This window comes from Macaca thibetana, chromosome 12 (assembly GCF_024542745.1).
Source record: "Macaca thibetana thibetana isolate TM-01 chromosome 12, ASM2454274v1, whole genome shotgun sequence".
Lineage (NCBI taxonomy): Eukaryota > Metazoa > Chordata > Mammalia > Primates > Cercopithecidae > Macaca > Macaca thibetana.
The window spans coordinates 56,544,001-56,553,402 of NC_065589.1; the positions used below are offsets into that span (position 1 = coordinate 56,544,001).

Sequence of the window (9,402 nt, forward strand, 5' to 3'; positions counted from 1 at the left end):
ATTTAATCCATCTTCAGTTAATTTTTGTATATAGTGAAGGGTAGAGGTCCAGTTTCATTCTTCTGAATATGGCTAACCAGTTATCCCAGCACCATTTATTGAATAAGGAGTCCTTTTCTCATTGCTTATTTTTGTTGACTGTCAAGGATCAACTGGTTGTTAGTGTGTGGTTTTACTTCTGGGTTCTCTATTCTGTTCCATTGACCCATGTGTCTGTTTTTGTACCTTTACCAATGGCTTTGCTAAGCCATTTTGGTTACTGTAGCCTTGTAGTATAATTTGAAATTGAGTAAAGTGATACCTCTCACTTTGTTCTTTTTGCTTAGGATTGTTTTGGCCATTTGGGCTCTTTTTTTGGTTCTATATGAATTTTAGAATAGTTGTTTCTAATTCTGTGAAAAATGACATTGGTAGTTTGATGGGAATAGCATTGAATCTGTAGATTGCTTTTGGGAGTATGGCCATTTTAATAATATTGGTTCTTTCAATCCACAAGCATGGTATGTTTTTCCATTTGTTTGTGTCAGCTATGTTTTTTAATTTTTTTTTCAGCAGTGTTCTGTAATTCTCCTTGTAGAGTTCTTTCATCACCGTAGTTAGATCAGTTCCTAGCTATTGTTTTTGTGGCTATTTTAGATGGAATTATGTTATTGATTTGACTCTTAGTTTGGACATTATTCTTATGTAGAAATGCTACTGATTTTTGTACATTATTTTTGTGTCCTGAAACTTTGCTTAAGTCATTTCTCAGTTCTAGGAGCCTTTCCTCAGAATTTTTAGGGTTTTCTAGGTATACAATCATATTGTTCACAAAGAGAAATACTTTCTCTTGACGACTGTTTTGGTTCAGACTTCCAGTACTGTACTGAATAGGAGTAGTGAGAGTGAGCATCCTTGTCTTGTTCCAGTTCTTAAGGGGAATGCTTCCAGCTTTCACCTATTCAATACAATGTTGGCTGTGGGTTTGTCGTAGATGGCTCTTATTATTTTCAGATATATTCCTTTGATGCCTAGTTTGTCAAGAGTTTTCATATAAAGAGATGTTAGATTGCATCGAAAGCTTTTTCTGCATGTTTTTAGATGATTATATGAATTTTTTTTCTGTTTATGTAATGAATTATATTTGTTGATTTCCATATGTGGAACCAATCTTGCATCCTAGGAATAAAGCCTACTTTATTGTAGTAGATTAACTTTTTGATGTGCTGCTGGATTTGGTTGGCTCAAATTTCATTGAGGATTTTTGCATCTATGTTTATCAGTGATATAGGCCTGTAGTTTTCTTTTCTTTCTTTCTTTCTTTCTTTCTTTCTTTCTTTCTTTCTTTCTTTCTTTCTTTCTTTCTTTCTTTCTTTCTTTCTTTCTTTCTTTTGTTATGTCTTTGTCAGGTTTTGGTATCAGGATAATGCTGGCTTTGTAGAATGAGTTGGAGAGGAGTCCCTCCTCCTCAATTTTTTGTAATAATTGCAGTAGGATTGATACCTACATTTCTTTGTGCATCTGGTGGAATTCAGCTGTGAGTCTATCATGTTCAGGGCTTTTTTTGGTTGGTAGGTTTTACATAACAGATTCAATTTTGAAACTCATTATTAGTCTGTTCAGTTTCAGTTTCTTCCTGATTCAATCTTGGGAGGTTTTGTGTTTCCTGAAATTTAACCATTTCTTCTAGATTTTCTAGTGTGTGTATATAGAGATGTTCATAATAGTCTCTGAGGATCTTTTGTATTTCTGTGGTATTGGTGGTAATGTCACCTTTTTTTCTGATTGTGCTTATTTGGATCTTCTCCTTTTTTTCTTCATTAATCTAGCTCCAGCCTATTGATCTTGTTTATTCTTTCAAATAGCCAACCTTTGGCTTTATCGATTATTTGTATGGATTTTTGGGCCCCAATTTCATTCTGTCCTGGACTGAATTTAGTTATTTTTCTTCTGCTGCTAGCTTTGGGGGCAGTTTGTTCTTGTTTTTCCAGTTCCTCTAGTCATGATGCTAGATAGTTAATTTGAGATCTTCCTAACTTCTTGATGTAGGTGTTTAGCACTATAAACTTTACTCTTAACCATGTTTTTGCTGCATCCAAGGGATGTTGATATTTTGTGTTCCGGTTTTATCTCAAATAATTTTTTTTATTTTTGCTTTAATTTTATTGTTTTCCTGAAAGTTATTCAGGAGCATATTGTTTATTTTCCATGTAAGCATTACAAATGTTGTTGCATTAAATTCTTCTTGGGGTAGTTTGAAGTCTTGAAACAGAGGAAACGTTCATATTTTTCTACACTACCACTGAATGGGGTAATTATCATAAAAGTCCTACAACCAAAATCCTCATCCCCTGATTCTCAGGCTATTATAATTTTTACATGAGATCAGACTAATGTAACAATCGAGAACATATAAAAAAGATGAAAAGTTATAAAAAAGTTTTTTTAAAACATGGAAAAGTTATAAAAAATAATCTATAAATGACATCACACTAATACTCTAAAACTTTGCTAAAGATAAAAAAATTTACTTGGTTTGCCCAAGCCAGAGACATTTTTATAAGGTACCCAAGAAATTAACAGCTATAAAAATAGTGAAAAAATTTTAGATGGGAGCGTAAAACTAAAATCAACTCATTTTCTGGCAGAGTTCTTCCAAAATGTCAAGTCCACAAGAAGGGATGTGTGGCAAAAAGTGTCTTCATAGAGTTGTCTCAGATACCAGCCACTCTCATGCTGACAGTCTTTGTCCTTTTGCTCAGATTGGCTTCAGAGGTGCAAGTATATTGGCAGATGCCTACTCAAGATAGGCCAACGAACCCTGAGGGATGTCAGCTGGCTTTTTGTGCTGCACATTGATGTCCTCCAGCACCTCCACGAATGCCTCAACTATGTCAAGTTCTGGACCAGCATGTCTTTCCACTATAATTCATTCCTTAGTTCTAAGAAATCCTCTTTGATAGCATTGTCTGGTTTCTGGAGAGATAATTACAATCTTTTTGAAGGAAAAAACATTCTGTCTGTCTTGCAATATCCAGAAACTTCTGTATACACTGATCAACACCAGTTTGAATTTCTTCCTGATTGGTGCCATTGACATAGTTCCGACTCACCAGAGAAGCAAAGCAAGCCTGAAAATATGACTTCAACTTTTCCATCAAGGTACTATTATAAGGTCTCAGAGAACCTGGAGCTTCCTGAAGAAGCAAAGCCTAGCTAGCTTGGGAGCCCCAGTGGGGGTGTTGGGGGACCCAGTGGCTCCCCAGGGAACACATCACCTGGTGGAGCTGCCATATCTTGAATAAGATTTCTTTTAAATAGGCAATGGAGATGTTAACTAGGCAGTTGAATATGAATCTGACATTCAAGAGAGTAGTCCAGAACAAATACAGATTTGAGAGTTATTGACCAAAAAAAGGTATTAAAGCCAGGATTTCCCAGAGATAAGGAAAACACAGAGATGAGATGATTTATGATCAAATCTGGAGTACTATGAACAGTTGGAGGTTAAGCCTAGGAGGAAGAGACAAGAAAGAAGTATATTGAGGAAGGTAGAAGGAAAGCAGGAAAAAGTTGAGTCATAGAAGCCAAGAAAAGAAAGCATTTCAAGAAGGCGGATATAATCAATTCTTTTAAATGCAGTTTAAATTTCAAATATGGTAGGGACAGAGAAGTGATTTCTGATATTTGATAGCATGGAAATTATAGCAACCTTAACAAGAAGAGTCTTGGAGATGTTATAGATATGAAAGTGGTGGGGACAACTGCAAGTTAAGAAGAAAATAAAAGGAATTTAAAGAGATAAATAGAGCTTAATCAAAACAAAAATGGAATATGCAACAACCCAACAACAACAGCAATGAAACAAAAACATAATTTAGCAAATAAAACATCAAAACAACAAAGCCCCCAAACTATCTTTAGATTACCTTTGAGCTATGTTTTAAAAAAAGATTTTTTGCAACTTATCTTCCTCAAACAGTAACCTGTAGTCCACTCACTCAGCTTTACCTCTACGCTGCTCTAGATTCCACTTCCACTGCTCCTGTAAACCCTCTCCACTGTCACTGATGACTGCACAATGAGACTTTATTCTCTACACTCTCTAAAGTCCTTGAAATACTTACAAGGGATGAGACTTTATTCTCTACACTCTCTAAAGTCCTCCTTACTTATAAGGGATGTGTTCCAGGACATTCATTGTATGCCTGAAACCACAAAAAGAAGTGAACTTTATCTATACTATTTTTTATACATCATACCTATGATAAAGTTTAATTTATAAATTAGACACAACAAAAGATTAACCACAATAAGTAATAATAAAATCAAAATATAATAACAATATACTGTAATAAAAGTTATGTGATTATAGTCTCTCTCCCCCCAAATATCTTATTGTGCTATACTTACTTATTGTACTAAACTGTGGTTGGCAGTGGGTAATGAAAATGCAGAAAGCAAAGCTGCAGATAACGGGGAAAATAGTTATTAATTACAGTCGAGACTCCTCCCTTGTCAGCCATGACCTTCTATTACATTGTTTCTCCTTTTTATCATGTTATTCTATGGGTCATCTCTCTTCTTTCCTCCCACAGGTATTGACAATTTTTGTTTTCCTTCAGCATTTATACTTCCATACTAATTGTCCTACTGACTTATGGCTTCAGTGATCCTTCAGTATGAGTGATTCATCTGGTTAAATCTCGATTCACGTTCACTTCCAGGTTCTGCACTTATATCTCCAACTTTCATATCAACCCTTTCACTTGGATAGCCTGTAAGCAGCCTGTTGCAACTCTGCTCCTCCTCCAAACTTTCCTTAAGATGAAGAAAGTAAGCTATCATAAAGATTATGTTTTTTGTATAGCTGGAAATTTTTCCAGGGTCAGAATAAATTTTATAGAAATTGAAACTCCTTTGAAACATTTCTTAGAACTTTAATGTTTAAATAGAAAACAGTTGTTAGTAGGAATCTTTTACTTCTGCCAAATGCTGAGAGCTATGTAGAAAGCATGCTTGTATAGAGTCATTAATCAAATATTCAAGAAGATATTAATAATCCAAAAATAAGTTATCAGTGTGAATTTTAATTAGAGATAATACACTTAATACTAGAGTAGAAATATAGTTTGGAATGTGAACAGTGGGCATTTAAGATACAATATTTTCATTGTGTTTTCCTGTAAGAAACCATAATATATACATATGTATATAGCAATTAAGGCAATGATTATGATTGTAACTAATTAATTATATTTACCTCAAGCGCTTAGTTAATGTTACCTGGATAATGATCATGCAAATTATTTTTGTTAATAGATAGCAGTTTTGAATAAATAAAAACAGTTTTAAGGAGGAAGTGTTATTTAGGAGGCCATTGAAGCACTCATAGGAGTTAGGTAGGAAGCTACAGGGAAACTGAGTGAGCACTGAGGTGAAAACTCAGAATGTCTGCATAAATCTGAGACAAGTTCAATTTCACTGAATATCTGTGGGTATGATAAAGGTGAAGATAAACCTGAGAAAATATTGTGAATGGACTTGAATACCTAGCTCTGAAATGTGACCTTCCAGAGATAGTGAACAACCATAACATTGTTTTTTAGTTGCCTGAAAAATGAAGGGGCACAAATTTTAGAAAATATAATCTGACAGTGGTGCACAAAATTCATTCGTTGCTGGGGAGGAAGGAGGTGAATAACTGGTTTCCTTGTGGTAGTAGTCTGTATGTGAAGAAGGTACCATGACATTGTTGTAGAAATGGCTGTAATTTGCCCAGACCTGACCCTCCCATTTCCCATGTGAAGCCTAGAACTGTGGGGCCAATCAGAGACAAATTATTGCTCTTTGTGCATATCTAAATTCTTGTTCATGGCAAACAAACACAGTCATCATTGGTTTCTAGCCTTATACTGTCCAAGCCAGAAAGCTTATCATCCTCATTTAGAATTTTTGACTAGTGAATAAAAATTTTAACTTTCTGGGAAGCTTAGTGTTTTATTTTTTATGTTATTTTTATAAGAACAAGGGCCTTAGGACCAGTTGACTTGTGTTTGATTTCTCTTTCTTGTGCATATTATGAAAGTCACAATTCTTGGAGGCCACATTTCCTGGTGCAAGATGAGTGAAGGAATACATAACTCAAGGTTTTTAAGATTGTCAGTGAGATAAATTATGTAAAGAATCAAGCTTATTGACTTTCTTATATGGGCAATCAATAAATAATACTGGCTTTCCTCCTCATTATAATTGACCTTTTGCAGAATGGCATTATTGATAATTTCTTTCTTTAAACTCACCTCCGTCTCTCCTCTTCAATAACATCTACTTTTCTGGTTCTTCTCACACCCCTCTTTCCCTCTGCATACTTTTTTGTTTCATTGGCATTTCGTTTTCTTATAAATTGACTTTTTCTAGAGTCCTATTCTCTGCCCTTTTTCCTTTGTACTCTTCTTAGGTAATCTCTCTAATAACCACAATTTCAAACACTATATGAAAAAAGGATGTTTCAAGTTTTTAGATTTAATAGAATCTGTCTCATATCAGTTTTTCCTATGGCCAGCTAAATGTATACTCCTAGATACTACACAAATATTTAAGACTCAACATATCATCTTAGTTTGTTTCCTTTTTGTTCTAGTCCTAAGCTGCTACAACAAAATATTAGAAACAGGACAGCTTATAAATACTAATTTCTTTTGTCAGAGTTTTGGAGGTTGGGAAATCCAAGATCAAGGTGCCTACAGATTCAGTGTCTGGTGAGGGCCTGCTTCCTGGTTCATAGATGGAGGGCTGTCTTCTCATTGTCCTCACATGTCAGAAGGGGCAGGAAATTTCCCTGAGTTCTCTTTTATTAGGGCACTAATCTCTTTCATGAGGGCTCCATCCTCATGACCTAATCACTTCCTAAAGGGCCACACCTCCAAATACCAAGACATTGGGAATTAGATTTTTACATATGAATTTGGGGGGACACAAATACTCTACAGCCACTTTCTTGTGCAATTTCCTCTTAAATTTTCAGCAAACAGTGTCACTATCAACTGACTTTTCATGACAGTATCCTAAGAATGTGTCTAGACACTTTCCTCTGTCTTATATTCGGTTACAGAAAAATTGTTACCTCCTAAATTGTTTCCAATATGCCTCACTTCTTTCTGAAATGGCCATAGTTCAGGCTTTCTTTCCATAGATTATTATTGTATCCTTCTGACATGTTCACAATGATTCCATCTTTTCCTTCTGCAAATTCTTCCAGAGTCATTTTTCTAAAATACAAATATGATACCCATATATGTCAGGGTAAAACTCAAAATCCTCACTTGATGTACAAGGCCTCTAGGAGTCAAGACTTGCCTGAGGCTTCGGCCTCATTGGTCTCACTAAACTACTGCATATATCAGAGTGCAACATTAAAGCCTTTTTTGCAGAAATGGTTTTCTCTATTTATCGTGTTCTTCCCCATCTTGTCTTTAATCTCTATACATTTTTTAAACTGTCAGCTGAAAAGTCAATTATTTAACATTCAGCAGATTCTTATTAAACCCCAACTTAATGTGCCAGGCACTGTGCTAGCCAGTTCTTTGTGAATAATTCCTAGACACTCAGACACTTCTCATTCTGCTTTGTTCACGTATCTATTATCAAATTGAATTATCAGGATTTGCATACATATATGCTTCTTTTACTGAACGGTGTGCTTCCAGAGGGCAGACAATTTGTCTTTATCATCTAGGTATTATTAACTCTTAACACAGTCATAGATAATAATTAAGCTCTGAACAAGTGAACAAATGGTTACTTTAAATAACATTTCTTAGAGAGATTGGAAAAAGTATAATTTGACTTGAGCTTAGTAAAATACAAACGTGTTTCCTGACATTCTAAGCCTACTGGGCTAGAAAATGGGTGTTTTAAAATAAATGGAACACCTCAGCATTCTAGTTAATTGGCATGAATAATTTCTGAAAGAAGGTGGAATATCAAATAGCTATCTGCTTTACCTCTTTTTAATATATATTGTATCTATTTTGATAGAAATTAGCAATAAACCAAACAGATGTTTACTCACAGATATCACTGATTTTCATTTGGGTGTGGATAATGAGCACTAAGAAGGCAGGTAGAGTTCCCAGAGAGTAATTGATGTTGATGTTTTGTGCTATCATGTGGATACTTTGAAAAAAGAAGAGACGCTAGACTCTCATTACATGCCCAATAATTACAAGCAAGGGCCATGTGGATCAATGATTCTTTAATGAAATGCTGTGTAGTGCACACTGTCATTATTTTATTCTTACAAATAGGAAGCAAGAACGAATGATTCTATTGAATTCATGGGCATAAAGGTCTATTTGGATTGTAAACTCAATCTCCTCCTTTTATAAATGAGGGAATTGAAGACCAAAGACATTAAAGTACTAATTTCAGCTGACAAAGAAGAGCTAGTGTTAGAGCCAGGATAGAGGTCAGACATTGTAACTAAAATTTCTTTCAATTGTTTTAAATTGCAGCAGAAGATGATACCTTGTGAACCATGAGGAATCAAGACTGGCATTATATTAAATTTTTTTTTACCTTTTCCTCCTTTTTTTAATTTTAAAATGTATATTTTTAGAGACAGGATCTTGCTGTGTCACCCAGGCTGGGGCTCAGTGGCTCAATCATAGCTCACTGCAGACTTGACTCCTGAGCTTAAGTGGTCCTCCTACCTCAACCTCCTGAATAGCTAGGACTGCAGACATCACATTAATTTTAAACACATTAATCAGTCATTAATTATTTGCATATGTGTATTAATTATATTGTTAATTTTCCATGTTAACTAGCTCAGATTTGATATTAATTTTATATCAAATATTTTATAGATTTTATTTTTTCTTTGTTAGCTCTTGAACAGCATCAAAATATTGGCAGCTTTTCCTTTAACTTTGTGCAGATAACTATGATTTATGGTGTTTAATGCAGTTATTTATCTCAGGCCCCATAGAATACCAGATCTAGACTTCCTGTATTATATTTCTACTGGGTTTCCTGTACTTCCTGGGAAAGTTGTTGGAATGAGTTGGTAACAGGTCAGATCCTCAGGAGCTCAGGATTAGAATTCACTAGGAAATTAGTGTGACAAGAAGGCCAACTGATGATCTGGGAGTGGAATAAACAAAGAGAGAGAGCAAAGAAAGGAAAACAAGTGGTAGAACAGAGGAAACAAACAACAGAATAGCAAGGGCAGTATTTAAGGTATTTGAGGAAAGTAAGGAAGGAACTCAGAATGGTAAGGTAAGAAAATTAGGCCTGGAAAGATTGAATAAATTCCTGCTTGTTAGGGGTAAGATATTGTGCTACTCATTTTTCAGTTATCTCATTTAATCCTCACAATTCCAGAACATATTTACATTTTACAGGTGAGGAAATAAGATG

At 34.9% G+C, this 9,402-nt stretch overlaps 1 pseudogene; it reads right to left on the bottom strand.

Annotated features, from left to right (window-relative positions):
- Positions 1-2,693: 2,693 nt before the first annotated feature.
- Positions 2,694-3,307, bottom strand: LOC126932318 (mediator of RNA polymerase II transcription subunit 28-like; annotated as a pseudogene).
- Positions 3,308-9,402: the final 6,095 nt, after the last annotated feature.